This window comes from Pipra filicauda, unplaced genomic scaffold, assembly GCF_003945595.2.
Source record: "Pipra filicauda isolate LSUMZ 115617 unplaced genomic scaffold, ASM394559v2 scaffold1_size10287979_pilon, whole genome shotgun sequence".
Lineage (NCBI taxonomy): Eukaryota > Metazoa > Chordata > Aves > Passeriformes > Pipridae > Pipra > Pipra filicauda.
Genome location: NW_024104310.1, coordinates 10,136,183 through 10,162,075, shown reverse-complemented (window position 1 = coordinate 10,162,075; position 25,893 = coordinate 10,136,183). Strand labels below are relative to the sequence as shown.

The window sequence follows — 25,893 nt, the reverse complement described above, 5'->3', positions numbered from 1 at the left end:
GCTGCCTCATCACCCAAAGTGTGCAGCATGTCCTGATGTCCTGTAGGCTTTTTCCATTTTGCCCTATTCAGCTGAAGCAGCTTGAAATAAAATAGGGATCTTGAACCCTTGAAATGGGAGAAATTTAGAGAAGTTATTTCCATAAATGGAAATGACTTCTGGAAAAGCAACTATAAACATGAAGGGAAGAGGTAGTTCTTTCAGTTTGTTTTGTTTTCTTACCTTCCTCCAAGTGTGCTAAGGGGAAAAAAAAAAAAGAGATAGGCAGACAGAAAGATGCAGACGGAGATACAGAATGTACCCATTAAGTATCTGCAAGGAATGCTTTATCAGCTTGCTCGTTGGCTGCCGAGTTGTGCATTTGAGGGCATTAGATTCCCAAGAGCAGGGATCTATGGAGGATTCCTACCTTTGGAAAAGAACAAAAACACAGAATAAAAGCCTTAATCTTATAACCCCCAATCTAGCCAACTAAATCCCCAATTAGCAATTCAAACAGATTAATATAGTCCTTCCCTCCATTAAGCATACCCGACATCATGTGGTTGTGTATTTTAAAGTTACATTTTTCTTATGTGCAGCTCTCTTTCTCACCAAAGTTGACAATTCCTTTCAGACCGTCTTACTTTTCCACAGACTGGGAATGGACTCTATCTTTCTGCCTTTTTTTGCCCCTTTTTGTTTAAGTGCAGTCAGTTTTGTTGGTGCACTCTGGCAGAATCTCTTAAATTAATGCTCTCCTTTATTGTACATGTCTCCAAATGTCTGTCCACCTTGCCATTTCCATACTGCAGGCTGTTTGCAGTGTTCCCACTGAGAGCAAAGTAAAGGGTAGAAATGGCACACTTCTCTGGCTTGCTAGAGAATTCATTCTCATTCCCATCAAACTCATGAGTGCTGTAAATTTAATGGCCATTTCTCCTCTTGACTGAGGAGAAACTGAAGCGGAGGCTGTCCCAGCTCAGAAGAAGCACTGCTAATGCTTCCCTAAGCAAGGCAGTTTGGATCTTTCCCAGATTTCAGGGAGTAAGCCAGTGCCAAATGCCTTTGTACATATCAAGAGCATGTTTCTAGAAAGTATGAATTACCTGCGACCACTAGAGGTGGCCAGCAGTCTGTTGACTGACCCTATAACTATTTCTCCCATTTTTGCAACCCCGTGGATCTAGGTGGTGCAGAAGACCATGTATGTCCCTGGTCCTCTCCCATCCCTCACTCCCCCAGGCATGTAAAATGACGGTGGAAACATTTTGACCCTTCTCTACCCTGACCAACCAGCAATTTCATCCCTCTCATCTAATTTCTGGTTTTAAGTAAAGGTAAGGAAGAGTTGACCATTTTTTTTTCTCATATTTTCTTAAGCAGACCATTTTAAAATTTCCTCCTTTTCCATCAGCTGCAGTAGATTACCAAAAGGGATGCTTTGGGATGAAAGTGAGTCTTGCAACAGAGTGTGTCTATAACCTCCCATAACTGACCAGCTCTTAAGCAATTGAGTTTGGGAGCATTGAGGTTCATGCCCATGCTACTGGTTTTCCTTCCACACAAGTGCAATATCCCTCAGGAAGAGTAAAGATTCACCGTTTTTTTCATCCTCTTCTGCATATTTCAGCTTCAGGCAGGTGACTCAGAGGAAGACTACTTGGTAAAAGTAAATTTGAAAGGTTTAAAACTTACAAAAATACAGTTGTTGAAAATATTTCTCTCCCATCGAGTCCTGCACTCCTGCAGGAAAAGCAAAAGAAACATGTCTTAGAAGGTAAATGTAGGCAGACAGCTTGTATTTTCTCAGTTCTTACCTTTGAGTCTTAGGAAATTAATAGTGAAACTTGTAAGAAAGTTTAATAAAAGGAATGCAGGCATGAGTGCATGGAGATTATTATATTGATCAGCATCCTGCATATATCCAATCCGTATGTCCAATCACCAGCAGCATTTCACAAATACTTTACTGCACCATCCAGCACTTTACATATACAGATGTGCCTACACCATATATAGACAACAATAAGGCCCAGTCTGACATGTGAAGCATAAGAGGAATAACAAATACATGTCTGCTTTACTTGGCTACCAGGTGGAACAAAACTTCCCTAAACATTTTTGATCAAAGGTACTTTCCATCAAACAAATTTTTGTCTGTATTTTAAAAGTTTAACTTGACTTTTATATAGTTTAAGTTTGCTTTAGAGATGTTCTTTTTTCCTTGTTTCTGAGAGTTTAAAAATTTAGTAATCAAAATAAAACTATTTTGTTTTAGACAAATAATGAATATTTTTAATATTTATGAGAAAAAAATATCAATTTTATCAGTTCTTGTCTTAAGCTTTAAGAGATTCATCAAATCAAGAACTTGTTCTTCTTGTTGAACTTACTTTGAAGTTTTGTTACCACATTTCAGAATCCCCCATATTTTGTTTTTTGTTTTGCATCTCATAGTCACTGGTGACTTTCTAAAACCTTGCTTTATCATAATTCGGGTTTTGTTCCAAAATATCTATTTTCTCTTTCTGTAAGAGCCTTTAAGACTTAAGGATCAAGAAGTGGCACATGATCAGAATCTATTTCAAACACTTTGCGACCATGCAGCAAATAAAATTAATGGAATGGATGCTCCTTACATTTAAATGTTACAATTTATTGGTAGCTTCACAGGTTCTCAACATTTTATGTTGGCCTTACTGAAGTACAAAGACCAAGCTTTATTAAAAGTGGGTTGTATGGCTATAAGGATAACAGATGGATATGCACACAGACGTGTAGTTCAGAGAGGGCCTCTGACCTTCACTCTGCCCTGGAGACCAGCCAGTGATCGAAATAGGTGGAAGCGGACAACAGAGAACAAGGAGATGTAAGGATTCCACATTTGATGAAATCCATGTTGCTGCAGCTCCTGGCCAGGCTGGTTCACCCACCTTTCCTTCTGAGGGATGGATCAGCTCCCCCCCCAAACACACTCACATGCACACACATAGAGCAAACACCCATGAGTTTGCAGACTCATGCACGGGAAGCGTGGAATCTGTGAAGCTACAATGAGAGCAGTGTTGGGTGGAAGGTATCAGCCAGGGTGGATGGGTGCACGCTGGCCCTGGGGGCGTGGGCTGGGGGAGAGGGGAACTGAGTGGGGATTTCCAGTGCTGTGCTGGAGAAAACAGGCAAGAAGGAGGAAATGCTGGCTGAGCCAAGCCCTGTGGCATGACTCCCAGAAAAGGAGTCAATATCGCAGGGATCTGGAGGCATCAGAGGTGGTTTTCAACAGCTGGCTTTAACAGCTGGATCTACCTACTTTGCTGACTGTGAGATTGCACAGTAGCAAGGATGGGAGCAATTTATCTCCTGGATATCCCAAATCCATGAGGGTTGGCCAGGGGTAACTGCAGACAGCCAGAGTAACTGGGCAGACAGGCTGATTTTTAATGGCAGTGAAACACTTGCACAGAAGTCAAGCTCACCGGCTACGCTGGCTGTGGGCAGAGAACCACATGCTGTACTGATACAGCCCGTGAGTCATGGGCAACGCTTTCACCAATAGCAGAACATGACTTTTTTTAATGACTCCATTAATAGGCTCCTTGCAAGATCAGGCACACAATTCTTCTTGCTCAGCTTATTTGCTCTTTGCAGGAGTATTCTTCTTATGCTCAGTGAGCTCTTAATTTGCAGTCAAGTTAAAACCTGATCTTGTTCCTTCCACTGTCAAAAAATAGCAATGTCCTCTGAATTCCTTGCTGCACAGAAGAGCCAAACCTCACTCATGTGCTGGCAGTTGCTCATTTTTGACAGATAGTGGCTTGCAGCAAGCACGCTTTGCTACTGTGAGGAACCAGGTTAGGCCCAATCCTGTTAACACCTAATGCTAGACAAAATCCTTACTCACAGAAGTCAACAGGCATAATACATTACAGTAAATGTTACATCTACTAGTGTTCTGCAACCCCTTTTCCCTCAGATACTGATATAAAGTTACAGGCGTTCTTATTTAAGAATGTGTTTAAGGCTGTTTCACTCTCCTTTAGGTGTCATGCTATATACAGATTAATTTATCAAGGCTTAAATTCTTTCTTGCTGAGTTGTTTGTATTGTTTTAATGCCACTTTTACAGTATAACCCAACCTTCTTTGTGAACACATTTTAATAATAGTGTCAATACAGTCTTCACTTGCAATAAAAAAAGTCAGCAACATGTACTTTGCAGTTTAATGAAAAAATATTTTAATGAATTATTGTATTAAGAGGAAAACAGTGTCTTAATCCTATCATAATAGCTCTATCTTCTATACCAGCAGATTTATGTTTCAAGGGGCTCAAAGGCACAAAAGCCACCAACATCTATCAAAAGATAAAACACAAAGCAGCTAATAAAAAAGTAAACCAGCTATGAACTTATAGAGTTTTTGATTCTTGGGGAAATAAGGAGCAGGAGTCAGCAGAACTGCAACCTTGGATTTCTAGAGGGCAGGTTTTGCCCTGTTTAGGAGCCTGGTTGACAGAATCCCTTGGGAGGCAATCCTGAAGGGCAGAGAGGTCCAGGAAGGCTGGACATTCTTCAAGAAGGAAATGTTAAAGATGGAGGAGTGGACCATTTCCATGTGCCAAAAGACAAATCAGTGGGGAAGACTAGCCTAGCTGAACAGGGAGCTTTGTCTGGAATTTGAGGTAAAAGAAAAAAAAAAAAAGGAGACTTTATGAGCTTTGTGAGAAGGGTCTTACCTCTCAGAAGGGCTACATGGATCTTGTGAGGTTATGCAAGGAGAAAATTAGAAGGGACAAAGCCCAGCTAGAACTTTGTCTACTGTTGTAAAAAGCAATAAAAAATGCTTCTATAAATGCATTAGCAGCAAAAGAAAGGTTGATGAGAATCCCCATCCTTTACTGGATACAAGGAAAACAGTGATTAAGGATGAGGAAAAGGCTGAGGTAGTTAATGCCTCCTTTGTCTCAGCCTTCAATAATAATACCAGTTATTTTCAAGGTACTCAACCCCCTGAGCTGGAAGACAGGAACATGGAACAGAACGAAGTACCAATAATCCAAGAGGAAACAGTCAGCAATCTGCTACATCACTCAGAGAGATGCACGAGTCTCTGGGGCCGGATGGCATACACCCAAGGGTACTGAGGGAACTGGTGGAAGTGCTCACTGAGCCACTTTCCATCATTTACCAGCAGTCCTGGGTAACTGGGGAGGTCCCAGTTGACTGAAAGTCAGCAAATGTGATGCCCATTTACAGGAAGGGCTGGAAGGAGGATGCAGGGAACTACAGGCTTGTCAACCTGACCTTAGTGCCAGGAAAGGTCATGGAGCAGATCATCTTGAGTGCCATTATGTGGCATATACAGGACAACTAGGGGACCAAGCCCAGCCAGTATGGGTTTGTGAAAGGCATGTTCTGCTTGACAAACCTGATTTCCTTCTATGACAAGGTGACCATATTAGCGGATGAGGGAAAGGCTGTGGATGTGTCTACCCAGACTTTAAAGCCTTTGACACCATTTCCCACAACATTCTCCTGCAGAAACTGGCTACTCATGGCTTGGACAGGTCCATTGTTCACTGGGTAAAAAACTGGCTGCATGGCTGGGGCCAGAGAACGGTGGTGAATGGAGTTACATTCAGCTGGTGGCCAGTCACAAGTGTGTTCCCCAGAGCTCAGTACTGGGGACAGTCCTGTTTAATGTCTTTATTGATGATCTGGGTGTGGGAGTTGAGTAGGGATCCCTCAGTCAGTTTGCAGATGACACCAAGTTGGGTGGGAGAAAGAGATGGGGAATGAAGCTGGTGAAGGGTCTGGAGCACAAGTCTTATAAGGGTTGGCTGAGGAAGCTGAGGGTGTTTAACCTGGAGGAAAGGAGGTTCAAGGGGGACCTTATCATTCTCTACCTGAAAGGAGGTTGTAGCAAAGTGGAGGTTGGTCTCTTCTCCCCAGTAAAATGCCACGGGACAAGAGGAAATGACCTCACAGGTTTAGACTGGGTATTAGGAAAATTTCTTCTCAGAAAGTGTTGTCAAGCATCAGAACATGCTGCCCAGGGAAGTGGTGGAGTCACCAGCTCTGAAGGTATTTCAAAGATGTGTAGATGTGGCATTCAGGGACATGGCTTAGTGGTGGACTTGGCAGTACTGTGTTAACCATTGTGCTCTGTGATCTTAGAAGTCTTTTCCAAACTGAACAATTCTGATTCTACAGAAATGGTGAAAGTTACAACACCTTAGTGCATTAAAAGCTGTCTAAGTTATCAGACACTGCAATATATTATGATAACAGTTTTGGCAAAACACAGGTAGATATTTTGTACATATTAAAGTCATTTGCAATTTTTCCTCTTCTCATGATGGATTTTATGCCTTAGCTATTTCCAGTTCTTTCTAAAGCAGGGCTCATTGTGCAAGGGCACACACACACACACACACACATATATATATGTATATATATACAGACCCTTAAAAGTCTGTGTATTTCCAGAGAGCACTGACATGATTAGTTTTGTGGATGGGAGGAAGACACAGAGGGTTTGCTAGGCTTCACCAATCCAGTGGAGACCAGGAGTCTGATAAACAGAACATTGTTGGGCATAAATAGCGAAGAGAGTCAAAGGATAAAGGAGCTAATTTGGACCTTCGAACCATCACTTCCTTTCTCCTTGTCTCATGTCTCTTTTGTAGGAAGCTCTTCAGGATACAGACTATCTGTTATAGGTTTCTAAGTTGCCATGTCCATTGGCCTTCTACTGGGGAATCTTTGTGACCCTTTGTTGTGCTGTGGGATCTTCATCTGCCTCCTCACAATTATGGGTATATGCACCTGAGCTCTACACTGGCTGATAGTTCCTTTGCCAGGAAACCCCCAGTACAGACAGATTATTCATGTCAGGGTCTGTTCCTGGCATATAGATACAGCCTACCTGCCCATTCAGCCTTGGGAATGTGGGCCACCCTCTGACAGGGGCAAAAGGGTTGCAGAATTAGACCTTCATCCCACAACTCGCAGCCCTGAATAAAATAGGGAAGCTCTTCCTTAACTGATATTTGCATACCATTAACCCTATGTCCAACTTTAATCGTGAGTTTAATCATCATGACCAGGCCCAAGTGTCTCCCATTCACCCAGGCAGAGGCTCCTGGGCTGTGCGAGGGCTCTTTGAGATCCATGTTTTTCAGAAAAAGTTGGCCTTTCACTTCAAAGGAGTCTACATCTTGGGGTCTATAGAGCTTTCCATGGAAGCTCCTATCCCTGAAAGTTTCCTTTTTTTTTCAGTCTGAGCTTGTGCCTGCACTACTGTAGCGGATATTCCTGGAGGGCTGGTGGTGTCCAACTCTTCCTTGGGCATCACCTCGGGCTTATCCTTCAGCCCTGCTGGCACCTACCACAGATGTCCCCAGTGGTGCTGAGCAGAGGTGTGTGTGTTCATCTGTCCCTCAGCATCTGAGGGCGAGGGTGGCTCTCTTGAGGCTCCTGGAGGAGCTGGACCTGCTCCCTCAGAGGCAGGGCCCTGGCAAACAGCTTTCCACCACAGCAGGAGGGGGATGCACAGACACCCAGTCTCACACGCTTTCTAGTTGTAAAAGTCACAAGCCATTTTACTAGGCTTTTTTTCTTCCCATTTTCTCACCCTGTGGTTACAGCAACCATGGATAAGATGGGGTAATTAAGTATCAAGGTTACCATCCCTCCCACCTCCACCAAGAAACCTCCCACCCCTGCCTAGACACGCTCTCTGACATCTCAGAGCCCAGTATCCTCTTGATCCTTTGGCTAAACAACAGACCTTCACTATCACTCAGGAAGCTGAGCCTTTGAACTCAAACCATGTATGTTTAAGGTGGGGAAAACCATATCTCTGTGTACGGAAAGAGAATGAGGTGTGTTTTTTTCTTTCTTTTTTTTTTTTTTTCCTCTGTAGCAGTTTTAAGGTCTGATTAAAACAGGAGGAAATAGAAAATCCTGGAAAATTCCAGGTTGGATTACTTCTCTTCTGTAAGAGGAAGAATCTTAAAATAGAAAGGACATCTGAGTGTCAGATATTCTGTAGTTTTGTCTCAGAGTACTAACAGTCACAGAGATAATAATTTGCCATTCTGCACTGCTACTTTTTAACTCCTGCACATGCATCTACTGAAGACAAAAACACACGTGGGTACACATACAAATAGCAGTGACCTGATATCACCACCTGAATAAAATCAAGTACTTCATGTAAAGAGTTTTGACCTGATTTTCTTGTACTACTTGTCTTTTTTCCCCAGCAGTAGACAATTGGTAGTTTAAGAAGGATCTCTTTAAATATACTGAAGCACATTTAAAAGGCTGACAAGTTGTATTTGTGGTTTTCAAAGAAATAATTTTTGAGCAGAGCTACCTTTTTTGGCATAAGGCAATTGGAAAGTACCATAGATATCTCAATAAAACACATCAAAAGTAACTTTCTATAGCTTGTTTTGACATGTCCACTTGTGGGTTGTATCAACTTTAACTAAACATCATTTTTTTCCTCCGTCAGTACAAACCATTAAAAACATTCAACAGAAAAAACAAATAGAAATAACTCAGTCCTGTGTTTGCCTATTTTCAAATAAAAGGATATACAGAAAGGAGTGGTCACTGCAGTTGAAAGTGCATTTTTCTGATTCATATATTTGCTGTAACTATTTGCATAGGATTTAAATGTCTAAGAAAAATGCCCAACCATTTTATAGAGAATGCTGCATTTGAGAAACCTGAAAATGCTAATCTGGTTTCATATTTACAAAGGTTTGTTTACTGTATGTGTGATCAATTCACCAAATGACAGCAAACTTTGGTAAATACAGTTTTGATGCTGAGACTCTTTGACCTTTTTATGGAGGAACAGAAAGCTTATCTGCTCTAGAACCAATCCTAAAAGAGCACATTGTGCTGATTTCACTTGAGATCTCACCCCTTGCCTCTTTTTGCTTCTCTCTCTTTCTCTGCCACCCTCCCTTCCTACGAACATTGAATGCTAAGTAATTTCCTTGTCAAGGTTGCTTATCAGGACTAGATTTACACTCGATATCATTTTGTAAGCATGTAGCAAATGGTTCATACATTAAGAGAAAAAGGCAGCAGACACTGTTTGTCTCTGAGGAGGAAACAAATCTCAAGAAAATAAATGGTTGTTAATTAATATTCTAATAAGAAAATAAATAAAAAATCATTCAATCACAGAACAAGCATAGGAAACAAGTAAGCAAATCAAGTCTAAAAATCGGCCTGCATGTCCTTTATTTATCCTACACACTCAGAGGCACTTTCTGTTCAGTGATGCCATGTAGGTAAGTTAAATGCACAATGGATGATCTTTCCTTCATGAAAAAAAATAGTCACAAATATTTGAGTGCCTCATCATCCCCGCCACTTCTACAGCAATGTTGAAAATTATAATGTTTGTTTTCAGAGAAAAACATGTTTAAGGCTTCCCTATACCTAATCCAAGGCAATACATTGGGGTTAGCCAATGAGAAAATGGAGAGGTAATCTATACTGACTGGGCTTACTTGCTGCCTATGACCCTTGTCAAGCAATGTGTGCATAGACACACAGAGTGGGCCAGTGACCTCAGTGCTTAAAGTTTCAGTGCTTAAGAATTCCTATATCTTAAGTGCTTTTGCTGGAGAGAGAGAGCCCAAAGTTTATTCCAGGAAAGAGATGAATCTGTAACATGTTACTACTGAATTACACTAATGTAATCCACATAACCTGTAAAAATTTATCATTGAATAAGAACACCCATAGTGTTTTTTCATTACTGAATCCTAAAATGCACAACAAGCATTTTGATAAAGGTATAGGAATGTATTAGATTAGATTAGGCTAAGTGATACATGTGCAGCAAATTAGGTCCTCTGCATCTAATGCCCATCTTCTTGCTTTTTTTCTCAGGTACAGCAATACCAGACAGCCAGCTCCCCAACAGGCATGAAACTTTCGCATTTATATGTGCCTGTCTCTGGGGACAGCACACTTGGATCAATGCTCTCCCTGTCCTCACTGCTTAACTTGTTAAGCAGCTCATGGGCTCAGATTGTCTGAAGCCATTTGGGGCACCAGGTTCCCCCTGTCTTCCTTCATTCTCTTAGGGAAAACAAGCAAAAGTGCAGTGATCTCACCTTGTCTTTCATATGTGATTGTCAGTGGATGAGAGGGATCTAGGGCCAGACGTGAGCCAATTCCTTCAGCTTTGGAGAAGAGATCTTTGCTGTACAACACTGAAATCCTAATTCTCCATATATTATGTGATACAGCCTGGCAGAAAGGAAGAAGATCTACTCTTCGTTTCTCTTTTCTGATGTCTTTTGCTCTTCTCTCAACCTGCTCCCCATTTTCTCTCCTGCAAACTGCATTATTTCCTGATCCTCAGCCTTACACCTTTGTCCTCGACTGATGTATTTCTGTTTTCACCAATTTTTTCTGCCTTTTACTCCTTTTCTCTTCTCTTTTCACAGCTGTTCTTTCAACCAAGTCTCATCCTTTGTTTCCTGTTGTGAATGACCAACGGGAACTTGAGGACCTTCCCAGGGAAGATGCAGAAACCCAGGGACCTCACAATCTGTTAAAAAGCAGTCGCAACAATGCAAGATTTCCAGTGTCTTCTCCATTAAAGGTCCCAAGGCAATTCTATGAGTGAGGCAGAAGGAAGGTAGCCATGACAACTGAAGGCTTAATAGTATCTGGTGCCTTCTTCTGACGAGCCTCTTCCGACCCCAGAGTGGAAACTAATGATGCCATCTCCAGGGTGATGCATCTCCTCCATTATGACCTTATGGACTAGAACAGATAAGGGGCAAATCTGGCATAAAGAGCATTATTTTGAAAGTAAGTCAGAAAGTTAAGATACACCATGAATCATAAACCGAATAGGTGATATCATGCCCTATTCAGGTCTCAGACAGAAATAGAGGTTTAGCCTAGACCACCTGGACTAAACACATAACTCAGAACTTGTGTCTGTCTCTCTGTGGTGACTGGACAAGAATCCAGTCTCTGTCTTACCAGTCTCTTGACTGTAGATGACACTGAAGGTATCAATTCCAATGCAAAGTGCCACTGCATGTGATCTGAATATACTCCCCCATGGCCTTTCATAAAGAATGAATGAGATGGTGCAGAATGAGATCTACAGCGTGTTTACCTTAGAAGAAAAGCAACATGAAAACTGAAGGACTGAAAGTGGGTCAAACAAGAGAGTCCACCAGTGGGACACTGCTTGCTTCACACAGACTTTGTGAATTCCCAGCCATTCCCCTTTTCCTTGCCAAACTCTGTTAGTCTGTAGCGGGAAGAGTCCCAGATATGACCCTAGAAATTCAAGTGATGCCTCTAGTCTGTTGCTGGGATGCAGCCTGGCTGACCAGACCCCCAGGAAGCACACAAAGAGAAGGTGAGCTGTGGTTCCATGAGGAAAACTAAGGCAAGAAGCCAATCACTCCCTAATATGATTGACTTCTACTAGCGGACTTCAGTCATTGAGGATGGAAAATAGACTAAGCAAGAGAAGAAATTTTATTTTTTAATAGCTCGATTAAGTTGTGCATGATTTAAGATGCTTCTGACAAGAAATGCACTTAGGAGCTCTACTATTACATCACACCAAGCAGCAATGGGATAAAGGTTAAAGTACTTAACTTCCAAAATAGTACAGAGCCAGGATCAATCAAGTGGGAACAAGTCCTGTCTAACATGTCTGTCCATCCTCTTAATAGTAGAGTGGTACACAATACAAAATCAGATTCCCCTGGTTAATTTAGAGTGTGGCACTGGCACTGGGCCATATACTGCCTACGGTAATTTCTGAACCTTATACTAGGAAACCGGATAAATCCATGTTTAATCAGCTGTGATTTTAATTATGATTTCAAACTGATTCAAGTAAGAAATTAAAGGATGTGTTCAGGACTCGTTTATTTTCCTACTCTTCATGAAAAAATGTGGTACAAATTCTAAATAACCCTTTGCTACCACCATCTTCATGAGACACCCACATTTCATTGACTGTGTCTCCTGAAGTCTGGTCATTTCTTAGGGATTCTGAGGTCACCTGAACTCATTTTTCAGTAACATCTTCTACTTCCTATTGAAATTCGTGTCTATGAAAGAAGCCTTAAGAGGGTCACATTCAGAGGTTTCCTTCACTCTGTATTACAGGATATTCTGTTGTGGTCAGTCATGTAAGCACAGCCAACACTTTTCAGGAAAAATTCAGTTGTACAGGGAACGTTTCTGGGCCTCAAGGCCAACCAGCACTGCCCAGCTTGCTTTCCCTGAAGGCAGAGTCTTACCTCCAAACAGGTGGCCACACTAAAACTGCCCATTATGAATAACTACTGGTCTGAACATCCCAAACTATTCCTGTGCACTTCCTTGGTAACAAAGTTTTCTCACAGCTGGCCCAGGTCAAACCTGTACCAGGGACAAGACTAATAAACCAACTCTGGCAGCTCTCCTGCCTGTGTCCTGGCCTGTCTAGTTCACAGGCACAGACTCAGGGTCAGAAAGGTATTCTGCTGCCTGCAGCAGCACTCAGGAGTGGATATTCAGGAAAGAGCTTAAGAAACAAAGTACAACATAGTGGTATCATGTCATCTGATCTCCAGCTCTGTCAGTCGTTAGACAAAGGTCTCCATTACCCAGAACTGCACAGGGATCATCAGTTTCAATAGCCACCACTCTCCATTTTGTCTCATTTGAAATTTTTCTAGCTTTTTTGAATCTACTGCCTTTCCACGCTTCACCATATCCTGTAACAGCAGGTCAGTATTGTTTTATTGTGCAAAAAAAAAAAAGTCTTCCTTTCTTAATGTTGAACCTGCTGCCATTACAAAAATAGTGACTCATTATTTCCTCTTTCTATTCCTCACAGCATTCATGTAAGTTTAGATCTCTTATCATATCCTTTCTTTATCTTCTCTTGTCCAAATTAAAGGAACCTTGTCTATTCAGTCTCTTCTTGTATGCAAGCTATTTAATTCCTCCCATAATTCTTATTCCTCTTCTTATTACCTTAGACAGGGAATAACAAGAAGTTCGTGCAGTACCATGTCATGCAGACATACAAGTGTCATGGATATAAAGTGGCAGAAAGATATTCAGATATTCTTCATTTTTCTGTGGGTTTCTTTTTTTTTTTTTATTCTCTACACTGTTGGCTTGTTAACACTAATAAAGGATGTTAAAATCTTCATTACTTAAAACAGAGGCCTCAGAAATGTTGAGGTGAATTGTGAACATAGCCTTTACTAACATTCAGTGAGATCTGTGATCCTAGGGTGCTCTTAAAAAAGATTTCAGCTCTTGCTTTATTCTCTAAGCCAGTCAGATGCTATTAAGTGTTACATGAAGAACCTCCTCCTAAAAAAGAAATGGGAAAACTCTTACAGACTTCATTAACAGACAAACAAACCTACTTGACCTATTTTCACAGTCTTCAGATACAAACACAGTGAGTTCTTTGCCCATATCTCTGCTCCCATCTCCATGCTTTCTATTATCTTGGGATGACTCTGAAACCATGGGAGCATGGAGTGAATCTTGTCCAGCTGGCCCCAATACCTACTTTGGCTCAAAGAGACCCAGAAAGTCAGAAATGTCTTTAGCAAGTGTAAAAAGGCTTCACCCTTATAAAGAATTTACTACATTTTTGTACTCTGTTAATTAATTCAAGGAGAAAGTATTAGGCAGACTTGTGTAATTGTGCTGGTCCACTAATCTAAGGAATAGTATTTGTTTTGACTTGCGAGTAATATATGATACATTTTTTCATAATTATGAACTTCATCATAAGGATAGGCAAAGAGATTTTAATCTCAAGTTGATAAATTTTGCAGGGCTGGGTAACAGGTGGAGCCATTTATCTCTGTGCTAACTTGATCGTGTTTACGAACCAATTGACGAATCCTTCAGAGGAGTTTCAGGCCTGCCTTGTTACTTATTTATTAACCACATGGATCCATGGGGATACAAGCTGGGTTTACAGCACAACTTGGTTATTCAAAGCTGTAGCTGTGTACAATTCCCTCTTCCTCAAAATAGAGATTTATCCCTGCATGCCTATTAGTTACAATGAACATTGTCTCAATGGTCAGAAGTCTCAATTATCCAAACAAATCCCTTATGACATCAGGATAATTGAGCTCAGCTACTCTTGTGGATTGTTGAAATACCAACATTCCCATGTAATTTCTCATTAGGATTTAAGTGAGTTTAGATTATATCTTAGAAGTCTCTCTTTGATCATAGAACTATAATGCAAACATAGCGATGACATTATTCCCACACAATTAGTCACTCCTCTTAAAGTGTATTTTAAATATTAAGGATGATATGTCTTCTTGTAAACTCTCCCCAGTTTACCCAAAGAGCTTAACTACTTAAGCAGTACACCAGAAGACTGGGATGGTGACAATTCATTTTTTTATCAGAAAAATGAAATGTCATAATACAGTGTAATTTACAGCAAGCAGTAGCTACTGTCAGTGGAAGCAGGAGCTTCTAAACAAATAGCACAATTGTATTCCTGAAATGAAATGAGAAAATTGGTTTAGGATAATAATGCATCAAGCTTGATGTGGCTAGAAGACATTGTCTCAGTGACACACAAATAGATACTATGACCCTGCTGGGAAAAGGCCACCAAGTTAAAAAACAATTGATGAGGAACCGTACTGTCACTGGGAGCTGGTGGGACAGTGTAACAGGCACAGGGGCTGATGTTCAGGAGTGGAAGTTGTCCTCTTTTCAAGCGCAGACAAAATGTCTTACCTTCCCCCAAAGCAGCTCTCTGGGTGGGTGAACACCTTGATGTATGGTGCTTTGAACAGCACAACCAGAAAGAGCCAGGGCAGGACAACAGTGAGTTTTGTTCGTGGAGTCTCAGAAAACTATAGAAGAAGGTACAGAAGACTGTACAGAGTGGGTGGTCAGGCACAGGGCGTGGGCACTGCTAAAAGATACATATATGGCTTTAGGCTCATTTGGTAGCAACACTAGAGACAGTTGGTTTTGTGAGACAGGGCAGAGTTCTGTGCTCAGGGCAGAGATAGCAGCTTGGGAGTGAGATGGAACAAGGGTGAATGGTGGGAGAAGAGGGAAGAATGGGCATGGAGGCTGGAGACCAGACGAAGGGCACATCAACAAAGTCAAAAGACATTACTTGGAGCATCAGGGAAGCAAACCTAGCACAACCTCCCAGTTCATGAGCCTTCCCCACAAGCTTTCCACCTGACTGCTGTCTCCCCAGATTTTTGCAGCTAAACTGGGACAAGTGTGTAAAAAGCATTGCTATACCCCACAATATAAGAACACTTCTGAAAGTGCTCTGATCAATGGTTGTTTTCAGCATGTTGCTGGTCACCTGACACCCATTAGCCAGTCACTGAACTCCCTGCACACACATAACAAACATTTAAAACTTCTTCGTGAACCTGAGGTCTTGAAGCAGACAACCACAGAGAGAGCTGGGTTCCCAAGGCACTCAGGGAAGCCTTGGTGTGCATTTCAACTTTCAGAAGCTCTCCGTGGTAGTGCCATCACACACACCTCCCAGCAGCACACGCGTGTTAACTGGCTGCTGTGACTGCGTCCAGTTCATAGACAGATACCAAAGATTCCTGTAGTCTGTCCATTTTGCAAACACCTGAATGGACTGGAAGATTGCTCGTGGTCTAAAGGGATAGAGGTAGTCTTCTGAAGTTCCATTCCCCTGCTCGGGCAGGGTGTGCCCCAACCCTGCTGTTTCCTGAGGCTACTGAGCAGGCTGAAGGAGTACTCGCTTTGCTCCTACCACTGCTCAACTTGCTCAGCCATCTCCCCTAGCTGTTAGTGAAGCAATGGGGAGGCATAAGCCTCTTCCCACAACAAGGAATATAAAATACCGCTGGAGCCAGTGTGTCTTGGTGAGAGTAGGCAGCCATGATAACAGAGCAGGGCTGGTGAGAGGGCCCTGGATAAGGGTTTGAGCTGTTGCCATCCAGGTTTTGAAGGGCCTAAGGGGGTGATTACAAAAGGGATTGCTTCTGTGTCAGCTATCCCTGCTTCAATGATTGCTCTGTGGAGCTTTTTTTCACCCTCATCAGTGGAGGCTGTTATTTCAGAGGCTGGTGAATGGCAATAGAGACCTGGGCCACCTGGTAAACATTCTCCTAGGAGCAAGAGAATAGCCACTGTTGTTTTTTTTTCCTCATACAGATATTTTCATATGAATATCTATGGCACTTTCCCCCCAAAGCTGATTAAATTGTCTCTGAGGAAATTTCTGTGAAGATGGCTGATAGAAGAACCTCATCTTTTGGAGGTAAATAAATGGCAGAGGGCAATGGAGGCTGCAAAGGAGGAGATAAGCAAGCCACCTTAGATTGTAACCCCAAGACTGAATTTGGAAAAAAACAAGCAGGAAGAATCTGATCTGGAAAAGCCAGTGGCCATGAAGATAAGCATGGATGATGGTCTCTTGTCTTCAGTGATTGATTACAGGTTGTCTTTTAGGGAAAACAATTATATGGACTTAATGTCTTTTTGGAGACCTTCAGCAGGAGCATTTACAGAAAGGAGCTTTGCTCACCTTCAGAGGGGGCCTTTCTTTCACTGATTTCATAAGGTGACCAGATGAGACTAGACCTTTGGTAGGTTCACCTTTTAGGTAGGTGAAGTTAGATGACCTGAATCTCATCCTAGGATCTACCACATTAGGCACAGCTCCAGGTGAGGTGGCCACACTCAGGTGAACACAGCTCTGACTTTGCATCTTTTTACAGAGCAAACACCCGATCAAGAGGCGAGAGAGGCAAAAAAAGCAGTGAGGGATCCTGCGTGCCCTCTCAGTTGTTTCCATCACTGAGCTCCTGGAGAGCCCCAGTGGAAAATGAAAGCTTCCTTTGCTCCGCCGCAGTGCCCTCCAGGGAGGGCAGGAAAACACCTACCCTTCTTCACAGCACATCGCCCCTCAGGCACAAGGCCTGGCTGTCACCCAGGGATGTCATTCACCTGCCTTCTTGGTACTTCAGATGCATCTGTATTTTTTGAATCGTCCAATTCTGTCAAAGTTGTGGGGAGAAATAAGAGAGGCTTAAAATAGCTAAGGCAGAAAATTCCCCAACTGTCAGTTTTATAATTCTTAAATCCATTCCAGGAGAGCTAGCTTTAGCCCTATTTCCTGATCACTTGGAAAAACTGAGACAATCAATTAAAGTTTTCCCATGCACCCTCTTGGACAGATGGCTGAACCATTTTAATTAAGTGTATGTATTGGACTGGCAGAGTTGATGTATCTGACGTGACAGACATTTTCTGTGTTCATTTAGGTTTTTAATCTTTCAGTCTCTTTAGTATGTCCAGAATTGTGCTATTTACACTGTGCCCCCAGAACAATTATTCAATACGCAGTCGATTGCTTGGATTATTAGATTTTTATTGTTATTGTTGGGTTTGGCCACAGTGAAAAGCTCCTCAGTAGCAATTTGCTATCACTCTGGCTGTAATAATGAAAGGGTCTAATTTTGGAAATCTCTGTTGAAAATTAAGGGGCCATATTTTTTTAAGATATTTAGATGTCAAGAAGGGCAAATTGAGGCATACTGAGATTTTTCAAAAGCATCTAGGTACCCACTACCTCAAATTTCAATGGAACAAAAACAGTGTTGAGCTGGTTATCTGCAGCTCTGGACTCCTGACCGCTGTGCAACCCTGCCTTGCTCTTGCTCCAGGGGGTTTTAAGATGAGGCACATACTTCTCTTTTCCTACATCCCTTTACATTTTGTGATCTTGCATGAGGTGGAAGACGTAGCATATGGCACTGGTGGTCCTGAATTTGAGAATAGGGTCCCATGGAGTATAGGGCTTCCCCTTGCATGACTTCAGTGGTGGGATCTGGGTAAGAAAGAGCATGTTCCTAACACACACAAATAGTTTCACAGCTTCACTCTCTTCCTCAAGTGTATTAGTTCGTAACTTTGTTATAGTGTAATGTTACAATTTATAACGCATATATGCAAGTAGAAAATAGCATTTTTTCTTTTCTTCTCATGCAATGGGTATTTGTATAAATATTAGACATTGCTACAATATGTACAAGCCCTCTGACTTCACATGATTCTTTCAGTCCTGTTTTAATATTAATAGAGGTTAATAGGTAGATTTGGTATTAATAGAATCTACTCTCTCTAGGTTTCAGTGAATATCAATCAATAGCTGCAAAAGTACCATACACTGGAATATTGTAATGGCTACAAATACTTTTCTTATTTCCAGTGCCTTTACTGGATGACATGAATGATTGTTTTCACCTAAAATAAACTCCAAGGCTCTTACACGTTTCATGGAAGAAAAATCAGTGTCTCCTGCTGGTGGGAAAACCATACTGGAAAGTTACTTCTACAGAGATGTGGCTGATGTGTATTACAGAAAAGAAAAGCAGTGTCTTTGTCCTCAAGACTTTCCAGTGTTACACAGCCAGGATCTTTCAGTTCCAGGAAGTTAGATTGCCTGAATGGTCTTTGAAGAAAAGTAAGAGGAAATAATAAAAAGCATGAATGTGGTGATATGCTTGTAGCATATGACATAGCAGACAAGTAGAAAGAAAATACTAAGGTAGGAATCAGGTTGTTCTATTCAGGGAATGCAAGAAAACCTGAGGTTTAAAAAAATATATATTCCTTCCTGGATAGGCAGAGTGAGTGAGAGAGAGCCCTAGGTATATTCAGCTTTTAATAACATGTACGTATAGTCCAACCGGTGCATGTACAAACCCTGCACTCCTTCACAAACTTCAAATACCTGCAGGCATAGATAAATACTTGGATAAGCACATACTTCTTTGCTTGCTTACATGGGAGATTTTGTTCATGCAATAAAGGCTGAGTGCTTTTTTTGCAAAACCTCATGCTGCATCTGCATATGGGAGTGTTCTGGGAAATTCAAAATAGCCACACGTCAAAAGTCCCAATAACGTGCACTATCTGAGGGCTTTTGAAGAGTGGGCTAATGAACTTATCAAATCACTAACAGTGGGTTTTGAGAGGTGGGGTAGAGAGGCAGGGAGTGAGAGGGGCAGGGAAGGAGAGGAGGAAGGAATATCACGCTGCTCTTCAAAAAAAGGTGAAAAGCGTGATCTTGGAAAGCCCTCACTGAGAGCACAGAACTGAGCAATCTGCAACCCTTTCCTAGCAACAAATCAGAAATGTTAGTATTCCATGCAGCCTTACAGTGGGTGTGATACACATGGGTTTGATAAACAGATCCACTCCTGACCAGAATCAGCAATAACACATTTGATTTTCTAAAAGCATCTGATTTGATCTAAGAATGTCAAAAGGAGCCAGTAGCTCAGACTGACACTATTACACAGGCAGTCATATTTTGATATTTTATCTTGTACCTTCCTCAAGCCTCAGTTGAATTTCTTGGCATTGTCAAAAAAACCCACAACAACAACAACAACAAAAAAACAACAAAGAAAGAAAGAAAGAGAGAGAAAGAAAGAAAGAAAGAAGCCATGCTTCTGATGAAAGCAGCTGTCATTCAGCACTAGGACTTGCCCTTCGAACAGCTGTACTTGATCTCAAAACTCTCACCTGCACAGCATGGTAGGCTGAATCAACTTCGCTCTTTGTCTCGCTACCTCAGATAAGCCTGTCATCAAAGTGAGGAGATAAAAAAGAGACAATCATAACTCTAATGTCATATTTGACAGAGGAAGCTGTTAGTCAAGTAGCTTTAAACTGTTTCTCCTCTACATGTATCGAGTGACGTCCTGGCACAGCGACAAGAACTTATCACGGTACTTTTTAATATGAGAAAGAAGAAAAAAAAAATACCAGAACAGATGTGTCATCATAGACACACCTTTTAGTGGACCTTCAAAGTGAAGAACAGGAGAGGCTCTTTCATGAGACAAGTGTCACAACAACTCCATCTTCATAGAGGTGTGCTTACACAGGCCACTGCAGACAGCACATAGCAGATATTAGAGGTAACTACACTAATAAGGAATCAGCTCAAAGTGCCAAGAAAACAGGTTTTCTACAGCCAGATTCTGATTTTGCTACTCAGGCAAAATGCTAAGTAATGTAGGAACTGGTCCAAAGGCAGCTTCCTAATAAGAAACTGAAAATAGCTTGCTCATCATAGCTGGCATTCCAGGAAAGGTGAGGAGGACAGCTAGCCCCAGATGTAAAGACTGGTCTAAGGCAAATTTAGTCTGTTGACTGTTTGCAAGACAATTGTTAACCAATCCATCATATCAAATAATTATCAAAACTATATTTGTTTGTCATTGAAGTTCTACTTTTAGTAGTGCAGCAGTTTAAATAGTACCACACTGCCTTTAACCCAGGGATCTCAAAAAGCTTTAGAAATTATATCCGTAGCATTCTGGTCAGATGGAGCTTTTGTGCACAGAAAAATGCTTATGTTGGAAAAGCATAAGCACAGCCTTGGGCCTATGGGGCCCTATGTTGATATAAAAAGGAGATGAGTTGGACTTAATTCAAGAGATCCATAGTAATTTTACACACACCTAAGCTGCCTTGTGACTTGTTTACCTGCCTGAAGGTCCCACAGTGATCTTACGCAAAACCTTCAGCAACTAGGAGTTTGCCCTGACTGGGAGTTTTTGGTTTTAGCACCAAGTATCTCTTTTACAGGTTTCAGCTGGATCAAGGTCAAGGAGAAGAGTAAAGGTCAGTGACTTTGACTCCTAACTCCCTAAGTTTTGACTAAAATAAACATTCAGGCAGTGCTAGCTACTAGTTACACGTGCCTGCAACAGTATTGTACGGATAACTCAGTACCATACCTCACCCTAGTGCTGGATTAATCTCCCATAAATTAGGTCTGTAAAAGTTAAGCCTCTCATCTAATCCATGGATCTCAGCTGCACCTGAGGTCAGCAGAAAGAGTCAGAAACCTGCATGAAATGACTGACCATGTCCAGAGCTGGGTGCCTTTTGCAGGGAGGATGCCTTGCCCTCTGCCAGGGCCGAGCTTCCCTTTAGGGTGTGAGGTGGTTCACTTAAGTTAGACATGTGCCATTTTGGTGGCTGGTGTTAGATGTGATGAATCCCATCCATACTGCCAGATCTTTAAATGTTTTGAGGTCCTTCCAGTGTACACAGGCAGAGGGATTTGCAGAGGTTTCCAGATGCCCAACTCCTACACAGCTTATCAGGAACAAGGCAGCTCAGGAGTTTGTAAAGAAGTCCTGCAAGCACCTGACTGCATGGTTAAGTGTTAAGTAAGGAGTCTACCCCTAAATATCCATGAAAAAACAGTAATGGCAATCAGTTGAAACCACAGCTACATCACAGAGGCAGTGAGGGAATAAATATTTGTGCTGGTTTAAGACAACAGTCCAGTTTGAAATGAATTTTTGGTGGTTTTTTTTTTAATGAGAACCCCTTTCTCAGTAAGAAAACTGTGTTCAGATTATTTGAAATGTAATGAAATTAAAATATTTATTTTTAATCTCTCTGATTGTTTAGTGCTACCTACTAAAAGTATTTCAACTTATAAGTAATCAAAAAATATAAAAAAAAACCAAACCATTGTTTTTCCAAGTGCCAGAAGGGGTTCTCAAAAAAGCTCTGGACTCTGGTGCAGTTCTCTTCTAAAACTTCCGTTAAATAATTCATTTTCCCGACCAATTTCAGTATTTTTAGAATTACAGGTATCATTTCTTAGGCCATTTGTGAGCTATACTGAAAAAACCCACAATGTGATCTCTGTGTTAAAGCTGTTGTGTAGCTGGTAACTGTATGTACAGCTATGTGGTTCGTGTCACTCACTTATAAGGACAAGTCCTGAACATAAAAGCCAGTAATGCTCCCTCTCTCTGGTTTTGCACTGATACCAGAATAGAAAATATCCAACATCCTAACCCATGTGCTCATGGCTGCTGCTGCTGGATTTCAAGAAAGTACCTTGGGCAACGTGCAAAATTTCCAAATTCTTTGTTGCTATTTCTCAACTTATTTTAAAGGATTTAAAAAAAAAAAAATTACAGACTTCACACATTGTAATTGTGTATAGGATACCATATTATTATGTCCCCATAAAAATTAATTATGCACCTGGGAATATCAAAGATTGGAAAAGAAGTATTATTCCACCATCAGAATATTTTCAATTTGGAAACCACGTGGTACCCCATCACAGAAGTGTTATTTGAGCACAGTGCCCACAAGAAATACTCTCTGAGGCACCATCACTTGTCATTGTGATGGGATCCCAGTGTTGGATATGCAACTCAAACTGTCATGACTGAGCCAGAGTAGCAGTTCAATGTCTTTTTTTGACATGAGACCCTGATGGAAACATCACACAAACACAAATAAATTTAATGCTGAGGTTCATGCTGATTTTTCTCAGTTGCCTGTTTAATAGAATGCCCTGAACCTTCCTAGGCACTACCACCCCTAGAGATACCTGGCCTTGCTGGCACCAATAGTCACAAGTTGGAACAAGACTCTCTGTTAAGAATGGAGCTTTTTCCTGCACCCTGTGTCACAGATGGAGCAGGAGGTCTGGCTGGCTCCTTGCCTGCACTGCCCGTGCCTGCAGGGCAAAGGGAGAACCACTTTGTCTGATCCAAAGGGAAGGGAAGAGTTCTCCTTTCTGCAGGTTTTGGATCTGGAATATCCTCTTGGTCAGTGGTCAGACACACAGGGAAGTGGACAGCTCTGTGAATGAGGAAGGGTGAGTGAGCACTGGGTGCCAAGTACCCAGTACACTAACAAACCCTCAACATGCTAAGGGGCGAGAAAATTGAGTCTTGGATAATTTTTACATCTGACCTGTGAAATGCAGGTCACTCAGCAAGGATGAAACATAATACTTCCTAAGACCCAGTCTGAAGAAAGGTTATTCCTACTGTGTCATAGCAGCTAAGCCACAGGAAGCTGTTGAAACACTCTGCCAGCTTTCCTGAAATGAAGTAGTTTTAGTTTCATGCATGTAGTGAATTTTTACCTTACACTTCTGAATTTGAGCCACAATTATCTTATCTGAAGGGTGATTAAACAGCCTATTCTCTCTCTCTTTTTCTGCTCCTCAGCTGGAGCTTTGCTAGCCTACGAGGGTTCTTGATGCCTGGGAGCATCCTGCCCTTTTCTTGCTACTGGTGGCTTTGCAGAAGATTGATGGACTGGAGCATGTTTGGGAGAGTTTTCTGTTTGGACAGGGACCCTGTCCAGGTGTTGAGTTTTTATTGACAGTGTCATAGCCCAAACTTGCTGTTTTACACCCTAGATTATGTTCTTCTGTAGGTTTACTCCCTCTGCATTTATACCAACTTAACTTCATGGTGCTATTGTAAAAGAAATCACCCTAAATCAAATTCCCCACTCAGTTCCTCTTGCATAATCACTGTGGGGCAGTGTGCCTATGAATGAGGGCACGATTTAGCCCACTGTGTATAAATTAATGTGAACTTAAATATTAAGCACAGGTGACTTGCAGTTTCCCTCTCATATAAGCAGACTCTGCTCTGAAATGCCAGTGAAATAATTACCTTTAGGGTAATTATTTCAGCAGTTTTCCCACCTGCTAGTGTGAGCGACTTCTTTTTATGTCATCTTTACTGTTGCCATCTATGGCCAATATAGTAGAAGACAATGATGAAATAGACACAGGGTTTACCCTTATTCCTGTGAAAAGGAAGACCGTTCCTGTGGATGTAAGAAAATTGCTGTAATGATGGATTTTAGAGATAATTTTTAGCCACTCCTTTCTGTCACACCTTTATGGTGGGCTGATGGGCTGAAAATAGTAACTCAGGAAAATTAAACCAGAGCCAGATAAGCTTGAGTGTGTACACATGAGACTGCTGGCAAGTAGGACTTTTTCCTCATCTCGCACTGAGCCACTCAGTCTTTCCTGCAGCCTCAGACTGCACTGAAGGAACCATCAGTCCACCACTGGGTTAGTTACTTCCTTTCCCTCAAGTTATTCTCATGCCAGGCTGTTTCTTTCTCTGTTATGATGCAGCAAAGAGATCCTTTCTAGATCTGTTTGTCTTCCTTAAGCCTTGAAGTCATCAAAACATGTATTATGTAGGGAGTGTTTTATCCTGTATTTCCAAAACATGACAGAAGCATGGCTACTTTCTCATCCATCCTGTTTAAAAGCTGTGACTGACTCTGCCAGCTCGTAGTCTACTTTGTAACATCAGAAAGAACATGAGAGTGTGGCATACCCTTACTGCTCCCTAAAATACAAAACTCTTCTGATGTTTGAACTTTAAACTTCTTAGCCCAGAAATAACAGACATAATGTAAAACATAACTTGTAGCTCAAGGCCTGGGCATATTAACATTGAGAAGACTGACAGCCTTGTGGCTGCTGCTTCTTAAAACCAGTTCAATAGCCAGCAAAGGACCTGTAGCTCCTTGGGCCCCATCAGAAGCTTCATTAACAGCACTACATGTCTCTGAAAAAGCCAGTGTTATTGTACATCATTACCCATATCTAATACAAACTATGCATGACCAACACTATCTCTGCTGTCTGGTATATCTGCCTTGTTCAGATTCTCCTGCAGGTCCAAGACTATATGAAGAGTTTGCAAGGTCTGATCACCAGAAATTGCCCAAAGACTACATGAATTCAAGCCTACCTTTGATATGAAGCAACTTGCTCTACAGCTATGACAGCTAGACACTGAGGGGGCTGGTGGTGACCCCTCTGTTTCAAGCCCTTCAAGCCCTCACAGTATGCATAAAATCCCACCTCCCTGGTCTGAGAGTGATCCAAACCCACTTGCACTACACAAGATGTGATCCAGTGATGAATCAGGTCAACATTCCTCAACTCAGATGCATGAGATACACAAGCAAAGTTCTGCCCATGAAAACTTTGAATGCTAGTTATTTGGCTGGTAGAGCTAAAGAAGTAAGAACATCAAGAAATCAGAACCACAAATTCAAGCTCTCTGGCATTTGGAACTACTTCACAGAAAGCTAAATTCTCACCGCCCACTCTCTAAACACACTCAGGTGCTGGCATTTTCACCCAGACTAATTAACAAATAGTGTGGCAATTAAATCACATGGCCTCACCATTGAGTTCAGAAAACTCCCTTACATCGCCGCAGAGTATAGCAACATAACTCATAAAATTATTTTATAACAACAATTTAAGTGAAGCAAATATCATGAAAATACAACACAAATGTGATAATTATTCTGAGTTATGTGATAACAATATTACGTGTAAACTAAATTGTCTTCCCAAGTCCATCCAACTTTGAACAGCTTACCTGCTCTACAGATGTGCCTTGAGTATCACCAGTGTGTGTGGAGCGGCATAGGGTGAATTTTCTGAATCTGACTTTTCAAAGCCTTTTTAGAAGATCCTCCAAGGAGAGATTTAGCTGCCGAAAGGCCAGTCCTATCTTCCCAAAGGGCAAGGCAAAGGGAGAACAAGGTGGTCTTTGAAAAATGCTATTTTGCCCTCCCTGGTTGGTCCAGATGTTTGGTTAATTTTGGCTCTGCCAGACTTCATGGTCTGCTTCCCCATGTTGTGCTGGTTGGTAAGAGCCGGGAGGGACAGCTCAAGGCCAGGCTGTTGTCAAGGGCAGCCCTCATGTGGTTCACAATCCCAGGACCCTGCATGAAAAGGAGGATATCTGCTATATTTGGTCAATGAGACGTCTGCCTTCCTGTTCCTCAGGTCTTGACTCTTGGACAGCTGCAATGAAGATAAGAAAAGCCTCAGGAAACTAGATGTTCTTTTGGAGAAGGTATCTGGAGGGGGAGGTTAATACACAAACAGAGTGAAGAAAAGCAGAAGAGTTAAATGAGAAAGGCTTGGAGTCTTTTTTTTTTTTTCTTATTTTTAAAGTAAGGTTAGTTAGTGGTGGACAGATATCATTTCTATGAAGGGAAAA

At 41.6% G+C, this 25,893-nt stretch overlaps 1 long non-coding RNA gene across 1 annotated transcript; it reads right to left on the bottom strand.

Moving 5' to 3' along the window:
• Window positions 1–1,685: 1,685 nt before the first annotated feature.
• LOC120323149 lies at window positions 1,686–25,680 on the bottom strand. The gene is made up of 3 exons (XR_005563336.1): window positions 25,264–25,680; window positions 19,583–19,640; window positions 1,686–1,725 (listed from the first exon to the last, which is right to left on the bottom strand). It is a non-coding gene; the product is annotated as an uncharacterized LOC120323149 (long non-coding RNA).
• Between the last annotated feature and the right edge of the window lie 213 nt (window positions 25,681–25,893).